The 22,700-nt window shown below is 36.9% G+C and overlaps 1 protein-coding gene across 1 annotated transcript in view; it reads right to left on the bottom strand.

Moving 5' to 3' along the window:
• Positions 1 to 22,700, bottom strand: part of PSD3 (pleckstrin and Sec7 domain containing 3) — a 735,018-nt gene that overhangs the window by 647,678 nt on the left and 64,640 nt on the right. Inside the window, 1 exon segment of the mRNA XM_047717270.1 lies at positions 16,062 to 16,110. The gene's annotated coding sequence lies outside the window, so the exon portion shown is untranslated.

Genomic DNA, 22,700 nt, shown 5'->3' with positions numbered 1-22,700 from the left:
CAATTCTTAGCGTGAATCCTGAGATTTCATTAGTTTATGGGAGGTAGTAGACATTATTTTCACTAGTTGATGGTCTTTATTTTTGTTTATAATAGACAGTAGAATTAATCTGTATTCTTTTCCCAGAAGAATCACAGACTTCTGAGGGATTGGGTCCCAGCTCTGCTTTCTAAATGTTCGTATTCCTTTTATTGTCCAATATGGTGGCCAATAGCATGTGGCTCCTGAACACTTGAAACGTGACTTGTGTAAATTGAGATGTTCTTTAAGTATAAAATATACACAAAATTTCATAGACTTGGCATGAAAAAAGAATGTAAAGTATTTTAACATTAGTTTTCAGATTGATTACATATCAGAAAGTTAATGTTTTAGACATATGAGCTTACATAAAATATGTTATTAAAATTGATTTCACTTGTTTCTTTTTAAATATGTCTACCAGAAAATTTTAAGTGACAAGTATGGTTCACATCATGTTTCTTTTGGACAGCACTGGTCTGTACAGTCACAATGCATCCTTTCTGACACAGTCCTTAGTCCTCCCAGTTAAGAACCTCCATTGAGTAGGTCTGAAGACAAAGAAAATGGCATTTTCAGTTCCTAAAGTAAGAGCTCAGCCAGCATGAAAATTGTTTCACAGCCAGAGAGACTCACATTGACTATAGTTGTTATGTTCATGCCAGTTATGAAAAATAAGGTTTTTCAGAATTTGCTCATATATTTAATCCATTTAACTTGGATTGGGGGCAGAGGGTTCAGTGGGGAGGGAGAAGAAACAGAGGAGAATAGGCAGGAATACCTCATACATTTAAATTCGCTAGGAAAGTAAACATTTTTTCATCATCAGATAAACTTGGACTGCTGGGATAAATGATACACAAAATTTAGGTAATGGTGAACGAGAGGGTGAGAGATTCCCAAGAAAATTACTTGGAAATTCACATACTCACCATGATTCACCAAATCGAGCAATTACAGAATCCTTCAGTTGGGGGTGTGATTAACAAGGATCTCTGTATTTGAACAAATGTCAAATTTCTCTCCCGAAACGCATTGAGCTGTCAGAGCGAGGGTCACATGGGGCCTGCGTTGCTGCTCTTTACTCAAGTTCTATTATCAAGGGTCAGGGGACACGGGATGAAAAAGACACTCGGGAGGAGCTTCCAGCTACAACCAGGACAAAGAGGGCAATCTCTTTAATTTCATTACAGGTTCATGATCTTTCATCCACAATTCCAAAATCATCTCTGAAAACCAACAAGTTTTTCAGACTTCACTTGAAGGTAAAACCTGATCGGAGGGGCGCCTGGGTGGCTCAGAGGGTTAAGCCTCTGCCTTCAGCTCAGGTCATGATCCCAGGGTCCATGCTCAGCAGGGAGCCTGCTTCCTTCTCTCTCTCTGCCTGCCTCTCTGCCTACTTGTGATCTCTGTCTGCCAAATAAATAAATAAATAATCTAAAAAAACAAAAACAAAAACAAAAAAAACAAAAACCTGATCGGAACTGATGAGAGGCTGTTTTCTGTCATTGTTTAAATTCTACTTGACATTCATACATTAAACTGCAGACATACTGACATGTTTGGTTATGAGCTGCTGCCCCAGCCACCTGGCTCTGTCAAGGCATACACAACATATTCAAAATAGATTACCTTCATGAAGTCCAAAATATTCGGAATTTTGAAACACATCTGACCCCACAAATTTCAGATAAGGAGCTGTGAGACTATTTGGGGGATACCACTGCTCAGGAAGCAAGGCAACAGAACTCTCCACCTACACAATTTTTCTTCTGACTCTCACTTACCCAAAAGTTACTTCTCCCTCCTGTGCGCCCTTGTTCACAGAATCCTGTGCAAACGTGAAGGTAATTTAGCAGATTATTTTAATGGCTGCCAGATATGATTCAGATACTCTATGATAACATGCATGCTGTCTCTTTATGATGAGGGTCATTCTGTGTTTGGAAGCCTAAATGAAATTGAAGTAATTAAATCTGCCTTCTTTAAACTTACTAAAACAGAAAAAGGATCTATAGGATCTATATAGTACAACTACCAAGAGAAAAAGAATCCCACGAGTTATGAGAAGAAAATAATATGTGAAGATATTGTACTCCTGTTAAGATTATAAATTATTTTAAGAAACTCCACAGCATTGAGAGAGCTTAATTGTTCTCAAATCTCCTAGTGAGAATCATTGGTTTAATTCATTTTCATGAAAGATTTCAACGACTTGGGTAGGAATTAACAACTAAAATATAATTAGATCTGATTTACCTTAACCAGGAAAAAAAAAATCCTACACTGTTTCTTTAACACTTCTAATTACCCGGCTTTGGTGAAGGCATTTATGGTTTCCTTTTTGAAATCGTTTCCTTAGTGACTACTCATGTACCACTCCAGATGGATGTTGCACATTTGTGACTACTTACTGCCCTTCGGACCTAAATTTCATTTTGCATGATGACAGAACATGAGAAAACTAATCAAAAGGATTCATCCTCTCCTTGTCTTAAAAAAAATCCTTCTATCCATTTCTCTCTCTTTGGGAGGGAGTTAAATATGTAATTCTATATATAGCTTACAATATGCAGTGATTACAGTCAATTATCTGTCAAATTACTATTTGCTTTTGAGTACTACTGCTTTAGTATAAATTAAGAACTCTAGTATTGTCAGCCTAGAGAACCCACAGGATATAAGGTACCTTCAAACTTGTGCACCATAGGGAATTTCTACATGTCAGTCTCTTTGGGACCGCTTCATCCCTCCTGCCTGCCTGGGTCATCTTAGTCTTAACTTGAAAATCCAGACAAGGCTACCTACCAATCAGGGCCCCTCAACAATCCCAGGTCTCTTAAGGAAGTTGACACTTGGAGACTTCTGCATGTATAGCAGACTGGTATGTTGAGAACCACCCTTGAATTCTTTTCCTCCAAGTTCTTCTATCTTGTGGCAGGTTTGCCTCAACAACCACTTGGCGTCTGAGTCTTGCACTGCTTCTCTATCTCTCTTATTGTTCTGGGAGTGGCTTCAAGAAAAGTTTCGTCAGACCATTTCCTCCCAAGACATACACCACCAGATGTATTTCTGGGTAATGAGCTTTTAATTGGCTCATATGTTAAAAAAAATTTTTGGTCTTTGGTCATTAAACTCAAATCTTATACCTCTGTGTTCTTCTTTTGGAAATGAATTCAAATGCATGCTGGTTTGATTGGATCACCTATCCTAAACTCCACAGGAGATGAGAGAAAAAATATTCAATGCATTAATAGATTATTTTCCCATAATGTATGAAACCCATGTGCTTTTATAGTTATAGCGGTGTTCTTAGTTTTGTCATTGTTTCCTTATTTCTAGTAGTTAGTTGCATTTCTACCTGACTTTTACAAGAACATATAAAAATTCTGCCCTACCTCCAGCAAAGGGCATTTGGTCAGCAGCCCTTAAACTGACCTATGCATAATTTCTTATGGGTTTTCATGTGCCCCACCATCATTGTGTTCACTCAGTTTAAACAATTGCGCTTTCAAACTTTGCACACAATAGCAGTTACCCTGCGAGTACAGTGACCTGAGAACTAAGCCCAACCCTGCTTCTCTGGGAGAAACACTCAATCTGGCAGTAAGAATTCTTCACAAATTCCTCCTTGGCAGAAATCCACAGTAGTCTCCTTTATCCATCTGTTTATTTTCTGGATCACAAAGTTGTCTCTAAAGCTCCAGATAAATAGTTTCTAGAAGACACCATTTTTTTTTTTTTTGCAATATTTACTTGGGATATAATTCATATAATGTGAAATTCACCATTTTAAAGTGGTTTTTTTTAGTACATCCAATGGTTTCAGTATATCCACAATGTTGTGCAACTGTCGCTACTATCTAATTCCAGAACATTTTCATGACTCCAAAAAGAACCTCCAAACCTGTTAGCAGTCACTCGCTATTCTCCCATCTAGCCATCTACTAGCAACCACTACCTTACTCTCTCTCTGTGTATTTGTCCACTTTAGATATTTCATATAAACGAATCATACAATATGTGGTCTCTTGTGTCTGGCTTTTTCACTTAGTATAATGATTTCAAGGTTCACGCATGTTGTAGCATGAATCAGTACTTCATTCTTTTACACAGCTGAATAACATTCCATTGTATGGTTATGCCATCTTCTGTTTGTCCATTATCAGATGATGGACATGTGGGTTGTTTCCACTTGGGGATATTTTGAAATATTGCTGCTATGAAAATTTATGTACAGGTTTTTGTGTGAACATATGTTTTTAATTCTCTTGGATATATACCGGGGAGTAGAATTGCTGAGTCCACTTAAAAATTGGAATATTTGTCTTATTTTTATTGTGTTGAAGAGTTTTTTCATATAGTCTGGTTATAAGACTCTTATCAAATATATAATTTGAAAATATTTTCTACTATTCTGTTCATTTCGTGGTTCTGTCTTTCAATCCACATAAGGTTTTAATTTTGATAAGGTTCATTTAAAAAAAATTTTTTTTTTGGTTGCTTGTGCTTGGAGGACTCTGGAAAAAAAATGAGTCTATGTGAAATTCAATATATAAAACAGACAAAAAATGAAGGTAGTCTGGTGAAGCAGAAGTGGGGCTCTTAGATCTCTGATCACAATAGGAAGCCTCTGGCTGCCACATCAGGCCTCTATAGCAGGGGAAAAAAAGTTTAAAAGTTATTGGAATATTTGTCAGTGAGGATGAAGAAAATGACACTGATTCCAGAAACATTTTAAAGTAGAATTCATAAGGTATAATAGCTATATTAATGTGCAAGGTGAAACGGAAGGAAAACCCAAAGGTAGCTCTGAGTTTCTAATCTTTGTCTTTGGTCATGTTTAAATACCATTAAATTAAGTTAGAATATATGACCTGGAAGGAAGGTAGTAAAAAACAATAGTATTATCTTCCAGGAGAAAATGCAAACTGACTGACTTCTGGGCTTTATAATCAATCTCATGCTAGGAGTCAATTTTTACATGTTACATGAGTGAGTGATTTCCTATACCGGATAGCGGTTGTACTAGATTCAGTCTGTTCTTAACTTCCTTAAATTCACTTTTCCCAATATGAACTGGAATCCAAGGCTAGAAATGTGAGAAGACTAAAAAAAAAGCAATTCATACTTAGATTGGAGACACTGAAAACTTATTATATAATACTATAATATAAATATAAAGATGACAAATAAGCATCCAAAATATCCAACATTTTTCATCAATGCTTTCATCAGGAAACTGCAAATTATTTTTTTAATGATTTTATTTATTTATTTGAGAGAGCGGGCACAAGCAGGGTGGGGGACAGTGAGAGAGGGAGAAGCAGGCTCTCCACTGAGCAGAGACCTTGACTCAGGGCTCAATCCCAGGATCCTGGGTTCATGACCTGAGCCAAAGGCAGACACCCAACCAACTGAGCCATCCAGGTGCCCCAGGAAATTGCAAATTAAAACAAACTCTACAGCTGTTAAAATGGTTAAAATCCAAAACACTGCTGACACCAAATACTGGTGAGGATGTGGAAAAGCAGGAGCACTCATTAACTGCTGATGAGAAGGCAAAATGGTACAACCACTTCAGAAGGCAGCAATTTCTTACAAAGCTAAACATAGTCTACTGAATGATCCAGCCATCACGCTCTTTGACATTTACCCAAATGAGTTGCAAACTTATGCCCATACAAAAACCTGCACATGAATGTTTATAGAATCTTTATTCATAATTATCAAAAGTTGGAAGCAAGAGAGATTTTCTTCAATAGGTAAATAGGCAAATTTTAAGACCTCTATACAATGCAATATTATTCAGTGACAAGAAGAAATGAATTATCAAGCCAAAATTGCTGAGTCATATGATAATTATATATTTAACTTTTTGAACAAATGCCAAACTGTTTTCTACACTAGCTGTACCATTTTACAATCTCAGCAGGAATATATGAGAGTTCCAATTTTTCCACAGCCTCATCAACATCTGTCATTACTTCTTTTTTTGGTTATAGTCATCCTAGTGAGGTGATAGTTCATTGCAGTTTTGATTTGCATTTCCCTATTGACTGATAGTGTTGAGCATATTTTAATGTGCTTTTTGGCCATTTGGATACCTTTTTGGAGAAAAGTCTATTCAAATCCTTTGTCCATCTTTTCCTGTCTCTCTCCCACCCATTGCATTCTTTATACTGTATATGTATTTATATGTCATACACAAACACACATGGTATAACTACCTCTTTTGCTCCTGTGGTGTCTTATTGTTTGATGAGTTTCAAAGTTCTTACCTTGGCACCTTTAAGAGCTGGGTGCTTGTGTATCCCTTCAGTCTCAACTTTGATCATTTCATACCTCATTCACCACACTCATTCATTCATGAATTTTGTAAATATTTATTGAGAGTCTATAATATTCTAAATATATTCTAGGTTCTAAGGATACAACAGTGAACAAAAACAAACAAAAATCTCTATTGATCTGGAACTTATATTCTGGAGATGGATTTTAGATGGCAGATAATAAACAAAAAAAATAAAACACAATAATAAACAAAATACATAGAATATAGGGTGTGTTTGATAGTACATGTGATACAAGAAATTGAAAAAAAGATAGAGTATGAGAGTAGAGGTTGTAATTTGTGTAGGGGGATTAGAAAGACTTACTGAAAAGGGTCATTGAATAAAAACTAGAAGGGGTAGAACAGGCATGCCTGGGCCAGGCTGGGGAAAGAGCTGGACTCCTTCGGGTGGAGAGAGGAGGGCAACAAGAAAAAGTAGAGGGGAGGTAAGCCCCTCTTAAGCCTCTCTGATGAGAGGGGAAGTGTCAGATTATTCAGGACCTTGACCAATCACAGTGAGGACTTTAGCTTTTCACTCAGAGTGTGATGAGAACCAAGGTGGGGTCTGGTCTGGACAAGTACATGATCTGTCTCACTATACAAACAGATCACTCTGTCTGCTCTGCAGATAGGTTGAAGTGGCACAATGCTGACAGAGATGGCGGGCTTGGACCAGGGAGGAAGCAATAGAGCTGGCAAGTTGTGATCAGATTCTGGATCCTTTCAGGGGATCCAGAAAGATTTGCTGAGACTGTGTATATGGAGCATAGAGAAGATTCAACAGTGACTCCCATGCATTTGGCTTGAGCAGCTGAAGGATGTGGTTGCTGTAAACTAAGAGGAGGAAGACCATGGAGAAGCTGGTGGAGGTGGAGAGTGGAGGAATAAGAAGCTCAGTTGGGGTGTATTAAGTTTGAGATGCTTATTAGATATCCAAGTGGACATGTTGAATAGACAGTTTGAGATATTTGTCCTCAACACCCAAGAAGAGCAGTGTTCTCGCCTTTGCTTCAATACCTCATTCTTTCATGTTTATATGCTGTTTTGCATTTGCCTAAATGTATTTTCCCCTTGACCTCCACTTTACCACTTATTCCATTGCATTGTAATTACTGTTTTAACTTGTCTGTTCCTTTCACTATAGTGTCCCACTACTCATTCTCAGCATAATGCCTAATGTGAAAAAAAAAAAAAAACAATTGAGAAAAGTCCACTGAATAACTAAAACCTATGAGGGCCATGATCTCCTATGTTCACTGGTTAGATTTCTTAATATATGTTGTTATTTTTCCTCTCCAGCAAAAATAACTATTTGGCACATATTGTTTTAATCAACGTGAATTATATTCTATTTTTGTTGATGTGCTTCTTTTCCTATTCCCTTGGGCATGCAATTTATCAAGTATGAGTAATATCTGGCACACAGTATCACTGATAACTTCCTTTTGTTATTAGATCAATGATTGTCTGAATAATTGAGAGAGAAAATACCTAGAAAGAGAATGCCCCAGTTCCTTGAAAAGGGTGCTAAAGAGAAAACATGGCAGAATAAAAACATTAACAGAGAAATTGCTTTGGGAGCACTTGAATCCTTATGCGTGGAAACTTGGAACCATTTTTACAGCATATATTCAGCAGCCAGTATCTTAGTAATGACAGTTTGGCCTCTGAATATTGGATGCAATTATTTTGTCTTTCTTTAGTGTTTGTTGTATTTTAGAAGGTACATTAAGAAAAAAACTCATTTTAACAAAAAAAATTCTCCCTCACACCTCTCTACCTTCATCTGCCCACAAATCTCTTTCCAGAGCCCAACCCACTTAATAGCTATTTTGCTCCATTTTTTCAAAGACTGTCTAAGGCTTAATATACATTTATATTTATATATATCCTTTTTTTTTACATAAATGGGACTCTATTGCATATTTTTTTCGATCACATATCTTTCTTTCATAATAGCTTGTAATAATATCTTGTGTACTAATACACCTTTTTTTTTTCTTGTCAACACCTCCATAACATCCTGCTGTATATATGGACCATAATCTAATTAAAAATATCTTCTTGTTGAGCATTTATTATTGGATTTATTGTTGCAATAAAAAATGCTACACTGAACAACTTTGTGTATACACACACACACACACACACAGGTATGCTTATGTATCCATATATATACAGATACAATAGCTTTAAGTACTTATAATATGTATATGTATGTAAATGTATATATAGATATATATGTATATATACACAAAGTTGTTTATATACATATTTAATGCTAATTATCTATAGGATGCTTTTTAAAAGAGCACTTGCTGTTACAATTTTTGATATATAAATGACAACCCTGAGAAACCCTGTAAGATATACTAGCATCCACAAAGACATGCTACACAAAATTTAATCAGGACCCAGATTTCTATTATTAAAGCCTCATTAACCAAGTCATCTACACTCATTTTTTAGATTGCTGGCTGGCCAAAAAGTAAGTAGCAGATGTTGACCTTGCAAAGGTTAACTTAATAGAGTTGAATTTGATTCAGATTCAATCACTGCTTCCACAGCTGTTCTGTGGACCAAATGGTAGGCTGCAGAGGTGATGTCATGGTGTTGCATTGCAGAGGTTGATGCTGAAACATGACTCACACCTATGCCCTGAAAGACACTATTGTCATTTTGCTCCTGGGTGGAGCAGGGATTTGACTCACTCACTAACTCAGTCCACCAGCACACCCTCAAATCTGTTGATGAAACTTCCATGTGGGGACATTAATTCCAACATAACCCCCTTTCCAGCAAGTAAGTAAATGTAGAGAGAGCCCCCATCTAGGATTGTCTTTTGTTATGTAAAATAGTGCTTATTCTTGGACCTCTCCATCGTCTCCTCCTCTTGTCCCCACCACACCCCGAGTACCCAGTTCCCTAACAGCATTTTAAATGCAAAGGGGTCACTCAAGTATAATTCAACAAACAAAGTATGTATAATATTGTGGCTAAACACTTCAGTTAAATCTATATGCTTGATTACAGATATATAATTCATCTATAAATAAATCATGCTAGGGTGAGTGCAATGTGAGCCTCTATCCTCCTTTCCTAGGGAGATGATAGTTTCACAGCTTGGATGTGAACAAGCTTCATGCTTTGATTGGGTTCTTTATCCTCTGCTAAAGCTCCATGTTTTCGCTATTGCTTCCAGAATCACTTCTTGACATGTTCTGGTTGACATGGTTATGAGTGTTACAAGATAATTTTCCTGCCAATTCTTGGTCTTTTAATGTATTACTTTGCTTTCACCTCTCTTTCAAAAGATGCTGTTCCTTCTCCCCAAATATTCCCTTTTCTTCTCATTTTCCCGGGAATGTCAACATCTGCAGTCCATCAACGTCTGGTCTATGTTTGTTTAGACTTTTCTGTGTTTCCAGAGATTTGTCTGGGACTGGCTCCTTTCAGGAGTGAGAGGCTATCTCTCTGCCATGAAGGAAATCTCATTAGTGGGTCAGAGAAAATCAGCATTCAGGCACAGTCATCAGGAAGAGCACTGCCTCCCCAGCGCGTGTTCACACACACACACACACACACACACACACACACACACACACACAGGCCTTCCTTATGCTAATTACCATTTCTGCATTTTAAAAAACACTTGAGATTGTCAGAAAGTTCCCCTTAGCTCCTTCTCTTTTTAATCCTGTACTGCATCCTCTGGCTGTCCTGAGGTTTGGGACATCTGCAGATAGGAGGGATGGAATGAATGCTTGAGTAGAGGAGGTGGGCAGGAGGGAGGCATATTTGTTTCATTGTCTGGGTAGAATGTTGCTACAGCTTGGGCTAGGATAAGGTTATGATCTTATTGCTTGGGGTAGTGCTTATTCTGAGCTACAGATTTTAGTTTTTCGCCTTTCCTAAATTCTTCCAAGTTGGCCAGTTAGAAGTACAATATACCATTTGCAGTAGCCATTTTTTGTTCTACCCTCACCTCTTCACTCTATATTTTGGAAGTGCAATTTGTCAAGGAGAACCAATGGCACAAATGTGCCATATCTCAACACACATTAACTCTTGTTTTCACAATGATGCTCAGCTTAGGAGAGGGAGATCTCTTTTTTTTTCTTTTTTCTTTCTTTTTTTTTTTTTTTGAATTTTCAGCTTTTTTTTCCATTTTGTTTTATTTCTTTTCAGTGTTCCAGAATTCATTGTTTATGCACTGCACCCAGTGCGCTCCATAATACCCACCACCAGGCTCACCCAACCCCCCACCCCCTTCCCCTCCAAAACCCTCAGTTTGTTTCTCAGAGTCCACAGTCTCTCATGGTTTGTCTCCCCATCTGATTTCCCCCAGCTTACTTCTCCTATCTCCCAGTGTCCTCCAAGTTATTCCTTATGCTCTACGAGTAAGTGAAGCCATACGATAATTGACTGTCTCTGCTTGACTTATTTCACTCAGCATAATCTCTTCCAGTCCCATGGACGGGACTGGAAGAGGGCAACCTTAATAAGTGACAGGATCTTTTTTTTTTTTTAAAGATTTTATTTATTTATTTGAGATAAAAATAAATGTAAATAAATAAATTTACATTTATTTATTTGAGTGCTCAAGTGGGGGAGGGGCAGAGGAGAGGGAGAAACAAGCTCTCCACCGAGCAGGGAGCCCCACATGGGGCTCAATCCCAAGACCCTGTGATCATGACTCGCCTAAGGCAGACACTTAACTGACTGAGCCACCCAGGCACCCAGGTGACAGGATCTTACCAGAAGATCAGGACTGTAGTTTTCATTCTGTCATTTTTTTAGCTGTGTGGCATTGAGAAGGTGATTTCACCTCTCCTGCCTTCCTGTGCATAATCATCTGAAGGCAGAAGGCTAGCTCAAGCCTCATAAGGTCCTTCTTTCTCTAATATCTATGATACAAGCACTTAGTTTAGTTAATTAGCTATTGACCTCATCCTCCCCTCAAAAAGAGAGAAGTACAGGGGCACCTGGGTGACCAGTTGGTTAAGCCTCTGCCTTTGGCTCAGGTCATGATTCTAGGGTCCTGGGATTGAGCCCTGTGAGGAGCTCCTGGCTCAGTGAGGAGTCTGCTTCTCCCTTTCCCTCTGCCTCCTCCCCCTGCTTGTGCCCTCTTACTGTCTCATCAAATAAATAAGTAAAACTTTTCAAAAGAGAGTGAGAGAAGTACAAATAAGTGATTACCCAAGTCCCATGAGGTGAAGAAAATTACATTAACGGAAAAGCTTCTATAGGTCAAATTATATAAGTCAGATCAGACAACCCTCCAAACCCTGAGATTCCTTGAGTACAATACTTTTAGTTAGAAATAGTAGCATACTAGAGGTGACATGAAATCATGTCAAATGTGCTCAGCACAGGGCCTAGAAGACAGTCAGGCACCAAAAAATGAAAGCTTCTAATAGGAAAAAAATGATTTTGTTGTTAACTTTTTGTAGAAAGATCCTCATGTGATGTACATAGTCAAGTGTATTATCTATCTCTGGTTTCCACTGAGCAAACAGGCACACATATTTTAATTCAATATTATGTATTATCTCTATGATATATGCCTCATTTCAATTCCTCATGATCATGGTCTAATTTTACTACAATAAATAGGAAGTTTAGGAATGTGTTTACTCAGAAAACAGGATGGTCTACTAAGAAGAGTGTGGGGTTTCAGGCTATCAGGAGATGTTCCTGGCTACAAAAATTAAGGTACTTGTTGTTAGACGTGGTGTGCCACCCTTGAAGCAGGGACAATTTCTGCTATCCTGAGATATCTCTTGACACATAAAGCAAAGCCTCAACTTGTGCCTGACCTAATCCAGGGCATATCTCCCTGCGGGATGCATAATCAAGTCTTATTCACAGTGAAATTTTACCTTTGTTTCTTTACCAGATGGTTGTCTTGCAGTGTCAAAAAAAACCTTAAAAGCCTTGGTTGGCTTGAGTGGTGTCCAAACTCAAAGGTGCAGAACTTTGAATTTGATCCTGAATCTTTAAAAGCAAAATTCTTTCCCTCTTGGTTGTTGTTCTGCCCCTACCAAAATGATCTGCCAAGCTTAGGCTTGGACCTGGTGTGGATGTTAGCCAACAAAGTCAGACCATTCAGTACATTTGGAGCTCCCACACACAAGCAAGTGGGTTTGGGAGCTTGTTTGCTGCCTCGTGTCTGTAGATGGGATACAAGGGGTTGAACTGGTACTTATGGGATGCTTGCGTGGGTTAAGAGCCATTTTAGCCCTACCAAATCTTTACCTAGAGGATGTATTTCTGTCCTACCTTGTTCTGGTGTTTCCTTTCCATCACCTAGACCATCACCAATTCACTCAGTATCTACTAGAATATTCCTTCAGGGCTTGATACTATCTCTGTAATGACTTCTATCTTCCCAATGTCTGCCCTTTACCCCTACAGACTGTCCTTGGACCAACCCAGATAAACTTTCTAGACATGGCAGTTACCTGATTCTGAGAACCCTGGCTTCCTCATTGCCACAGAAGTTCCCCAAAATGACCTCATCCGGACTAAACCCCTGGACTTGTGAGAGATCTTCATGATCTAACTTACGTACCTACCACCTCCTTGCTATCTGCCCTCACCATCTCACTACATGCCCATTGGTCTTCTTCTTTGTCCCAACTGGGACTTGTTAAACTTGGCCCTACATTTGGTCATTTGCATTAGCTGAGACTTCCAGCTATGTGTTCTTCCCACCTGATTTTACATGATTTGCTTCTTATCATTCAGATCTCAGCTTACTCATTAACATTTTCAGAAAGATCATTTTTGATAACCCCAATCTCTTCCACATCACTCATTAAAATCTTTACATAGCATTTGCCACTAACTGATATGCTGGTATTTATTTATTTATTTTCATTATCATGTGCCTCTTTGTCTAAGTCTTGCCCTTTAAACCCCTCCATACCCTACCATTCAAGCTTCATGAGAGCAGGACCTCTACTTTCTCCACCTCTGCCGTGTCCCAGCACATAAGATAGCTCTTAATATACAGGAGTTCCTCAGTAAATGGTTAATAAGTAAATGAATGTTAACTCCATTTTGGGTAGAAGGGAAGACAGAGACCATCACTTTACTAATTCCCTCACCTTGGTCACCACATAATCACCTAGGTTCTCATTTTATTTCCCACTGAGTATACCTAACATCTGCAGGTGTAAGCTACAGAGCATAAAATAATTGTTCTGCATTTCATCATAAGAACACCATTGTTCTAATTTTAAAAGAAAATTCAACTATAGTAATAAAATAATGAGACTTCTACTATATACTTGTTTCTTCAACACATTGATATAATTCCTTCCAACTTTTTAAAATTGGTTTACCACTAATTAAGCAAAACTCACATTCCAGCGCATTCTTGTTTCTTTCCCTCTCTGTCCCCACCAGCCCTCTTTTTCCTTGGCCACACCTGAGGACTACCATGCAGAATTGTGGTGGCACAGAGATACTGGAAGGAGGAGCTGATGGATCAGGCTAAGATAGGGAGACACCATTTACCTACTCCCCGCTTAACTGCAACGGGATTTAATTGTGTGTGACAGGATGGACACAAAATCCCAGGACACTGAGAATTTTCCTCAGTGAAGAAAGTGATAAATGACAAGCTGGGTTGACCTGAGTCAGTGATAGAAAGAAAATCCAAGGCACAACTAGAAATGATGTGGTTTAGCTGAGAACAGCTTAAAAACAATCTGGAAAGCATTTCCTAGGTTGCCATTAAGAAAGGAGCACCTCTGAATAAAAGCAATTTTCGAGAGTCTTATCTCACATAGATGTGCTCAACCACATGGCTGTTATTCCAGCCTCCCCCTACACACACACCTAGAGATGGTAGTGACTGTCAAAAGCCAGGCCCTGATATGGAGTATGGATTATATGTGTAGATAATATATAGAGTATGTCTGTAGAACTGGAAACAAGATTTATGAGACTTCAAATAAAATTTAATGCATGCTACTTAAATCCTATTTGTAATTCTAATTCCTAACAAATAAATTTTGGATTCTATAGAGCATTTCCCTACATTATCTTCCTTGGTCCTTTAACAATCTCATATAGCAGGTAGAGCAAATAATATCATCTTTAATTCAATTGAGATAATTGAAACTCAGTGTGGTTAGGAAAATTGCCACAACATCATATATGTTGTCAGGTTCTTTTATAGGTTTAGTAGGTTCAATTGAATCTAAGAAATGACATTTTTCTAAGTGTTAATTTTGAGAAACTTATATTAGCCTAAAAACTTGTCATAAAACTTTGATTTTTAAGAAGTCAATGGAGTATATAGGTCTACCTCATTTTAAATAAAATGAGTAGGTGAGATTCCATATTTTCAGAAAAGAGAAAATTAGAATGGGTGGGAATTATTCACTTTATAAAAGAAATCTTAATTTATCAAAAGAATGTGACATAACTTATTTAAATAGTTCCTTTAAATGTACAATAGAATATTTTAAGGTATCTTTATTGATGTATGTATACTGGTACATTTTAAGTGATCAAATTTATTGTAAATAGGCAAGCAAGAATATACAATGAATTCCTATAAGTAAATAAGAAAAAGCAAACAAAACAAAAAAGGACAAAATGTATTGCCCCCTGGGTCATGGACGGTGAAGCCTAAAAGTTCAAAAAACATCTGTTTAAGAAGGAATACTAGTCCCCACCGTCTTTCCTTCCTACTAGACACATGGTTGTCCAGCCAAGGACTACATTTCCCAGCATCCTCCTAAGGATGCATCTATAAAACTAAGTAGTGCTAATGCAACATGAGGGGAAGGGAAGTGTGCAGCTTCTGACTTACATGCCTATGAGAAATTGCTTTCCCCAAAATTCTCCAATCTTTCCTCAATAGTTGGTATGTGGCAACAACCTAACTAACCACAAAGACAAGGACGAGAGCCTAAGTGATGGCAGTAAAACAAATGGAAATGTCCCTGAATAACTGCATGTTGCAAGCCACCTTACTAGCCCGGACTACACAACATAAGATTGCTATGCAAGGAAGAAATGTCTTTCTTTTTTAAACTACTATATTTGGGTGTAGGGGCTATTTGTTATAGCAGCTTAGACTTTATGTCAGCTAATGCAATGTTCAACCTAACCCATAATCTATGAAATGCAAGTTAAAACAAGGTACCACTTCATACTCTAAGGATTGGTGATATCTTGTGATGGTAAAAACATCTTGTGATAGTAAAAATTGGCAATATGGAAAAGAAATTGTCATATATTTCTATCAGGAGTATAAATTGATACAACCACTTAGGGAACAATTTGTCAATATTACTAAAGTAGAAAATAACCATCCCCTGAAACTAATTTGTTTACTTTGAGGCATTGTAACTTTACATATTGAGGCATATCTAGAGTGGTTATAACATCACTTGTATTCACAAAAATTGGAAACAACCTAAAAGTCCATTAATAAGAGGATGGATAAATAAGTTGTGATATTTTCATATAATTGAGCACAATCAGCATTTAAAACAAATGAACCACATCTATACGAATCAATATGAATAAACTTCATAAACATTTTGTGAGAGAAAAGGAAGCTGAAGGATATGAACAATATGATAGTGTTAGGTAAAATCAAAATATGCAAAGCATAGTTATTGTTTTGACTGCATATATATTGTAACAAAGGTCTGAAAATGCAGTCTGAAAGAAAACATACCAGATTCTTGATAGTGGTGTCTCTGGAGAAGGAAGATATGGAGATGAATCTGTGGAGAGAAACAGAGGACTTCAAAATTATTCATAATGTTTTATTTCTTTTGTGGAAAATGTCCTGCAAAAATTGTTAATATTTGTTAATTACAGCTATTGGGTACAATCAGGAAGAGTGAATTTTGTGCATCTCTCCCCAACTCCCCTTTCAATGACACCATCATGATGGCTTGAAGCTGGCCACAGTGGAAGTATTTACATCACAGAAATAAGCAAATGTTACAAATCATAACTTTTTTTCACCCCCACTGGAGAATCAGTTGTTAACATTTGTTTACACCTCTAGATACAATGTATCTTTTAATTAGTCTTACTACTTTTTAATTTTTAAATTTTTCAAAATACAAAAAAATTAATCTAATTTTTCCAGAATTTTTTTTCCACAAAGCATCCTGTACATATGTCTTGCAGGGTGATGAAAAAAAAGTAAAGCATCTCTAAGAAAGCTATAACCAAACAGGTTTTATTTGGCTTTTGAGAAAACGTGGTTTATTTGTGTTGGGAGAAATTCCAGACTTCCTATTTCTTGCATAATCTCAGGAGAAAGTGTCTTCAAATCATATATGACATCCTCTGTGCAATAAGAAACTTCCTGCCTCTTCTCAAAAAAGATAACGTCTTTCATAACTGCCAGAATCCCTACATTTGCTTCATGAAATTTTAGTTGTTGAACCACAATTTTGATTTCTACTTGTGTTAAAATAAATCTGGATTAAAAGTGGTTATGATATCACCTTGAAAGTCTATATCGTTTGAGCAAGTCTCTGCACCTATAATCTAAGGTGTAATGTAATCACATTTTCTGAACCCCAGATCAGGATATGTGGTCATACAAATATGGAGATCATGGGGCAGGATGTTTGACCTCAGTCCTGTCATTAAGATTTTGGGCTTTCTATTGTTCTAACCACTGTACCAGGCAACAATGACTATTTATTCTTCATTAATCACAAAGAATGTTTTGTCAACCTTAATTCTTGGAATGATTATTTTAAAATCACTTACAATTTTTTATTAAAAAGTAAAATATATTCAATGTAGAAAACATAGATGTCAAAAAATAACTTAAGTAAAATCATCCATCCATAATTTCGTGACCCGAAGACAATAACCATTAATAGTTCAATAAATAATTTTTCAGCTTATTTTGTGTGTATTTACATTTTCTTTTCAAAATAATATTAGATCTTATACACTGGAATTTTTATTGAGGTATAGTTGGTACACAATGTTACATTAGTTTCAGGTGTACAACACAGTGATTTGACAAGTCTATATTTTATTCTATACTTACCACAAGTGTAGCTACCATCTGTCACCATACAATGCTATTACGGTATCATTGACTATGATACATTGACTATGCTGTACCTTCCATCCCTGTGATTTTTTCATTCCATACATATAAACTGTTTTAATTGGCTTTTTCCACACAAGACCCTATCATTAATTTATTTCAAAGTCACTTAATTTTCTTCAAATGTGTTATTTTTATAGCTATATAACATTACATAACTGTAATCAAATTCATAGTTGTCTGCAATTATTCCATGTGGTAAATAATGATGTGGTTATCATCCTAGTAAATCTTGGCACACATCTCTGCTCCTTTCTTTGGGATAAATCTTAATCATGTAACTTCTGAGTCAAAAATTATGAATATTCTTCAAATGTGTTTTGCTTATTATCTTTATGAAAATGGGTTATTCACATAAAAACTTTATATCACACACAAAAATACATTTCAAGTATATTAAAGACAAATGTAAAAAGTAAAATTTTGTATCTTAGAGTAAGATTTATGAAAATACTTTTTATAACATCAGGTTTGGGAAAAGAAAAATACAATCAACAAAGGTAACAATAAATACTTTTGAGTATACTAAAATGTAAAACTCTTGTATAACAGAAGACACTATAAAAGACAGACTGGGAGAAAATGTCTGCAACCTATAGAATACAAAAGAGTTGGGATCCAGAACATAAGAACACTTATAAATCAGTAAGAAAAATATAAGCAATAGAAAAATAGAAAATGGGTGGAGAATATGAGGAGCAAGTTTAGAAAGGTAAAAAAAAAAAAAAAAAGTTAAAAAAGGCGGGGGGGAATATGAATGGTTAATCAACTTTAGGAGATGAGCTCAAATTTACTGGAAATAAACAAAATGTAAATTAAACTAACAAACTGGATCATATCCATCAGAGTGGCAAAAATTTTAGAGTCTGACATCAAATTTAACAAGAATGTGATATAACTGGGACTCACATGTTGCCAATGAGAAAGTAAATTGGTTCAAACATATGGATGAGCAATTTGGTGATATTTGGGAAAGCTACAAAGAACCACCTCATTCAAGCTCAAGCCTTTCCCATAGTTGCTCATATCCAGTGACTAACAGAGGTGGGTATATAAACATCTAACCAGTTTGGCCCAACCCCAGATGATTGACAGGTCAGACCACAGGTCAGCCTGTGTGACTGGTTGAGGCTGAGGCAGCTTGACTTCTCTTCCCTTCCACAGGTACCAAGAGCATTCTCTAATTAACATTCTTCAGGCTGAGCTCTGACTCAGGGTCTGTTTCCTGGGGAATCCAACCTATGAGGTTGTTATCAGGAGTGGGATGACAAAGGTAATACGAGGTTTTGGAAATGAATCATTTGCCACCTGGCTAGCAGTGAGGAGCTCCTAATCAGTGGTAAATAAAGCACAAAGAGTCCCTGGCCAAACTGGCTACCTATAGTGGATTAAATAGTGTTCTCCCCCATCACAATGTTCATGTCCATCCAGAACCTCAAAAGATGACCTTATTTGGAAATAAGGTCTTTAACTTTTTGACACCATACACACAAAAAAATTCAAAATGGTTGAAAGACCTAAATGTGAGACAGAAAACCATCAAAATCCTAGAGAAGAACACAAGCAGCAACCTCTATGATATCATCCATAGCAACTTTTTACTAGACATGTCTCTGGAGGCAAGGGAAACAAAAGCAAAAATGAACTATTGGGACTTCACCAAGACAAAGAGCTTCTGCCCAGTGAAGGAAATAATCAACAAAACTAAAAGGCAGCTTACAAAATGGGAAAAGATACTTGTAAAAGACATACCTGATTGGAGGTTAGTATCCAAAATATATAAAGAACTTACCAAACTCAACACCAATAAACAAATAATCCAGTTAAGAAATGGGCAGAAGACATGAACATTTTTTCCAAAGAAGACATCCAGATGCCTAACAGACAAATGAAAAGGTGTTCAATATCACTCATCATCAGAGAAACACAAATCAAAGTTACAATGAGATATAACCTCACATCTGTCAGTATGGCTAAAATTAACAACATTGGGAAACAACAGATGTTGGTGAAGAGAAAAGAGAAACCTCTTACATTGTTGGTGGGAATGCAAGCTGGTGCAGCCACTCTGGAAAATAGTATGGAGTTTCTTCAAAAAGTTAAAAATAAAACTACCCTATGACCCAGCAATTTCACTTCTAGGTATTTAGCAAACAATAAAAAAATACTGATTTGAAGAGATACATGCAGTCCAGTGTTTATAAGCATTATCAAGAATAGCCAAATTATAGAAAGAGACCAGATGTTCATTGACTGATGAATGGATAAAAATGTGGTATGTACTTATATACATACACACACACACACACACACACACACACACACACACACACACACCGTGGAATATTATGCAGCCATTGAAAAGAATGAAATCTTGTCATTTGCAATGAGATGGATGGAACTAGAGGGCATTATGCTAAGCGAAATAAGTCAGTCAGAGAAGAACAAATGCCATATTATTTCACTCATATGTGGAATTTAAGAAACAATACAGATGAACACAAGGGAAAGAAAAAAAGGAGAGGGAGACAAACCATAAGAGAGGCAGGTAACTATAGAGAACAAACTGAGAATCGATGGAGGGAGGTGGGTGTGGAGTGGGCTAAATGGGTTGGGTATTAAGGAGTACACTTGTTATCATGAGCACTGGGTGTTACATGTTAATATTACCCTAACAATTAACTAATGAGAATTTAAATAAAGACTTGAAACATTAAAACATTTTTTAAAAAAGACAATAGGGTCTTTGAAGATGTAATTAGCTAAGGATTTCAAGATATAATTATCTTAGATTTAGGATTGCTTTAAATCCAATGACTGACATCCTTATGAGAAAAGCGGAAACATGAAGACAGAGAGAAATAAGGAAGTTGGAGGCATAAAGTATGAAGTCGTAAAGCCATAAGCCAAGAGATTTCAGGAGCCACCAGAAACATAAGGAAGAATTCTCCCCTAGAACATTCAGAAGAAGCATGGCTTGACTGATACCTTGATTTCAGACTTGTAGCCTCCAGAACTATGAGAGAGTAAATTTCTGTTGTTTAAGCCATCCAGTTTATTATGACAGCCATAGGAAACTAATATTTGGTCTGATTGTTAAAACTTTCACCAGGAGGGAATTGAAATGGTATACCAGTGGAAAGACATGCAGTAGCTGGTATAAAGTACCAGATGTGTCCACAGTTTGGAAAGTTGTAACTATAATGTAATTCACTAGCTATTAATAAGATAGGTTGACACTCTGGAAAAGATAAGGGAAACCTGAAAGCAATTTACAGGCAAATGAGAGCCAAATGTGGAGGCAAGAGGACCATTTTGAAGCATACCATACAATAGGGTCTCAAATGCTAGATAGAGATGATAGAGAAAGCAGGTTGCCAGGCTTAGGAACTAATTGTGAGAACAGTAGACCTCCAAAAAAGATGAAACTTCCAGCCAAGGACATTTGAGTTGATTTCAGCTTCTCCTTCAGTCTTCAAATTCCTAACTCTCTGAGCCCTCTGGGGCTATAGAAGTGGGCTACCCCCCCTATTAATAGCAGTGTGCCCCCATACTTGAAGAGAGTGTTGAGACCTCCACCCACAGGATATGTATCCCCATCAGAACCTAACCCTACCTCACCTATTTACCTCAGCCTATAAGTAGGGTTAAGATCACGTCCCATATGTGTGTGAGAATAGAGTGTGAGCCCACATCCTTCTCTTTCCTATGGGAATGGTTCCTGACAGCATACCCAATAAACCTCCTGGGAGTCCATTTTTATCTCAAGACCTCTTCTGGGAAATTCTACCCAAGACAATAAGGATTGTTACTATCCCAGGGTTTGGTTATTTGCATACAACTTCATGTTTTTAAATAAGTTTCAATGTATTAAAAGAAGAAATTGGGAAGCAAGGGTGATGAAACTAGTATCTTTAACTTTGTCCACAGTAGATCTGACAGCTCCGAAATCTCCATAAATTGTTCTAAATTCTCTGGCCTTCCACTAAGTTTTATTAATGAATTTAAGAACATTTGACCTGTAATAGCTCTACACAAGCTTACAATTTGCTAATGGAAAGACTGCCTGAAACTAAAAGCAGGCTTTGCACAACATAGCCTTCTTGCATATTGGAAACAAAGGGCTCTCAAGGGATTTCAGGTTTAGAAAGTCACATTCATGCTTGGAAATTTATGGGTTTAGCATTTTCCATTAGGCTATTTCATATCTTTAAGTTTTAGATCAGAGGATTGAGAATACACAGGCATGGTCATGGAACATTAACTGGAAATAATGAAGCTCTCTCGAGTACCTCTATGCCATTCCAAGGGAGATACTTGATTTAAAGTCCATGTAAAGTCCACTGTGCCTTTCCAAATTAAATTATTTGAGACTAAATGTGAAGAGTTAAATAATTCTTAATACAACAGAAAACAAATTCTCATGGTGATATGACCCAGAGGAAAATTGGCAGTGATGCTTCTTCTTTAAGTTGAAAGGCATTGATGACCTTGAATTTCAGTTAAGGCAGAAAGAGCTCTACCTAAGTGAGAGCAGACATTGTTCCAGGGGCTTCCACTCAAGCCACAACTGAATCATGGCTCATCCAGTTGTTGAAGTCTCATTCAAGTGTAACTGGTACACAAAAAGAGGAAGTGGGGTTGACGTTTGTTTAAGGCAGTCTCAGCCAGTGCTAATATAATTTCCTTTACCGGCAAAATGAACAGAGAAGTCAAGATATGTGAAGTCATAGTCTTCAGCACTCAGTCTAGCATCTTATTACACTTAAAGCAGTGCAGATGCATTGGCATGAAAGGATTAAAGTTTAAGAGCTAGGCCAAAAGCACTTCATTCTATGAAACCATCATGAAAGCCAAAAAAAAAAAAAAAAAAAAGACAACCATAGAACAGAAGAAAATATTTGCAAATCACTTATTGGATGAGGGACTGAAAACAGAATATATAAAGAACTCTTAGAATTCCATAGTAAAGAAACAACCTAATTAAAAATGAGCAACATCTTTCAGTAGATATTTCTTCAGAAAAGATATATGAATGGACAGTAAATGCATGAAAAGGTGTTCAACAACATTAGTCACTTAGAAAATGCACAATAAAACCACAATGAGCTATCACTAGGATGCCAGAATCAAGAAGACAGATATAACAAATGTTGGTGAGGATGTGGAGAAATTGGGAACCCTATACATTGCTGATTAAAATATAAAATGGCGCTGTAGCTTTAGAAA

The sequence above is a fragment of the Lutra lutra genome, chromosome 2 (assembly GCF_902655055.1).
Source record: "Lutra lutra chromosome 2, mLutLut1.2, whole genome shotgun sequence".
NCBI lineage: Eukaryota > Metazoa > Chordata > Mammalia > Carnivora > Mustelidae > Lutra > Lutra lutra.
This window is presented reverse-complemented; position numbering and strand designations above follow the sequence as displayed.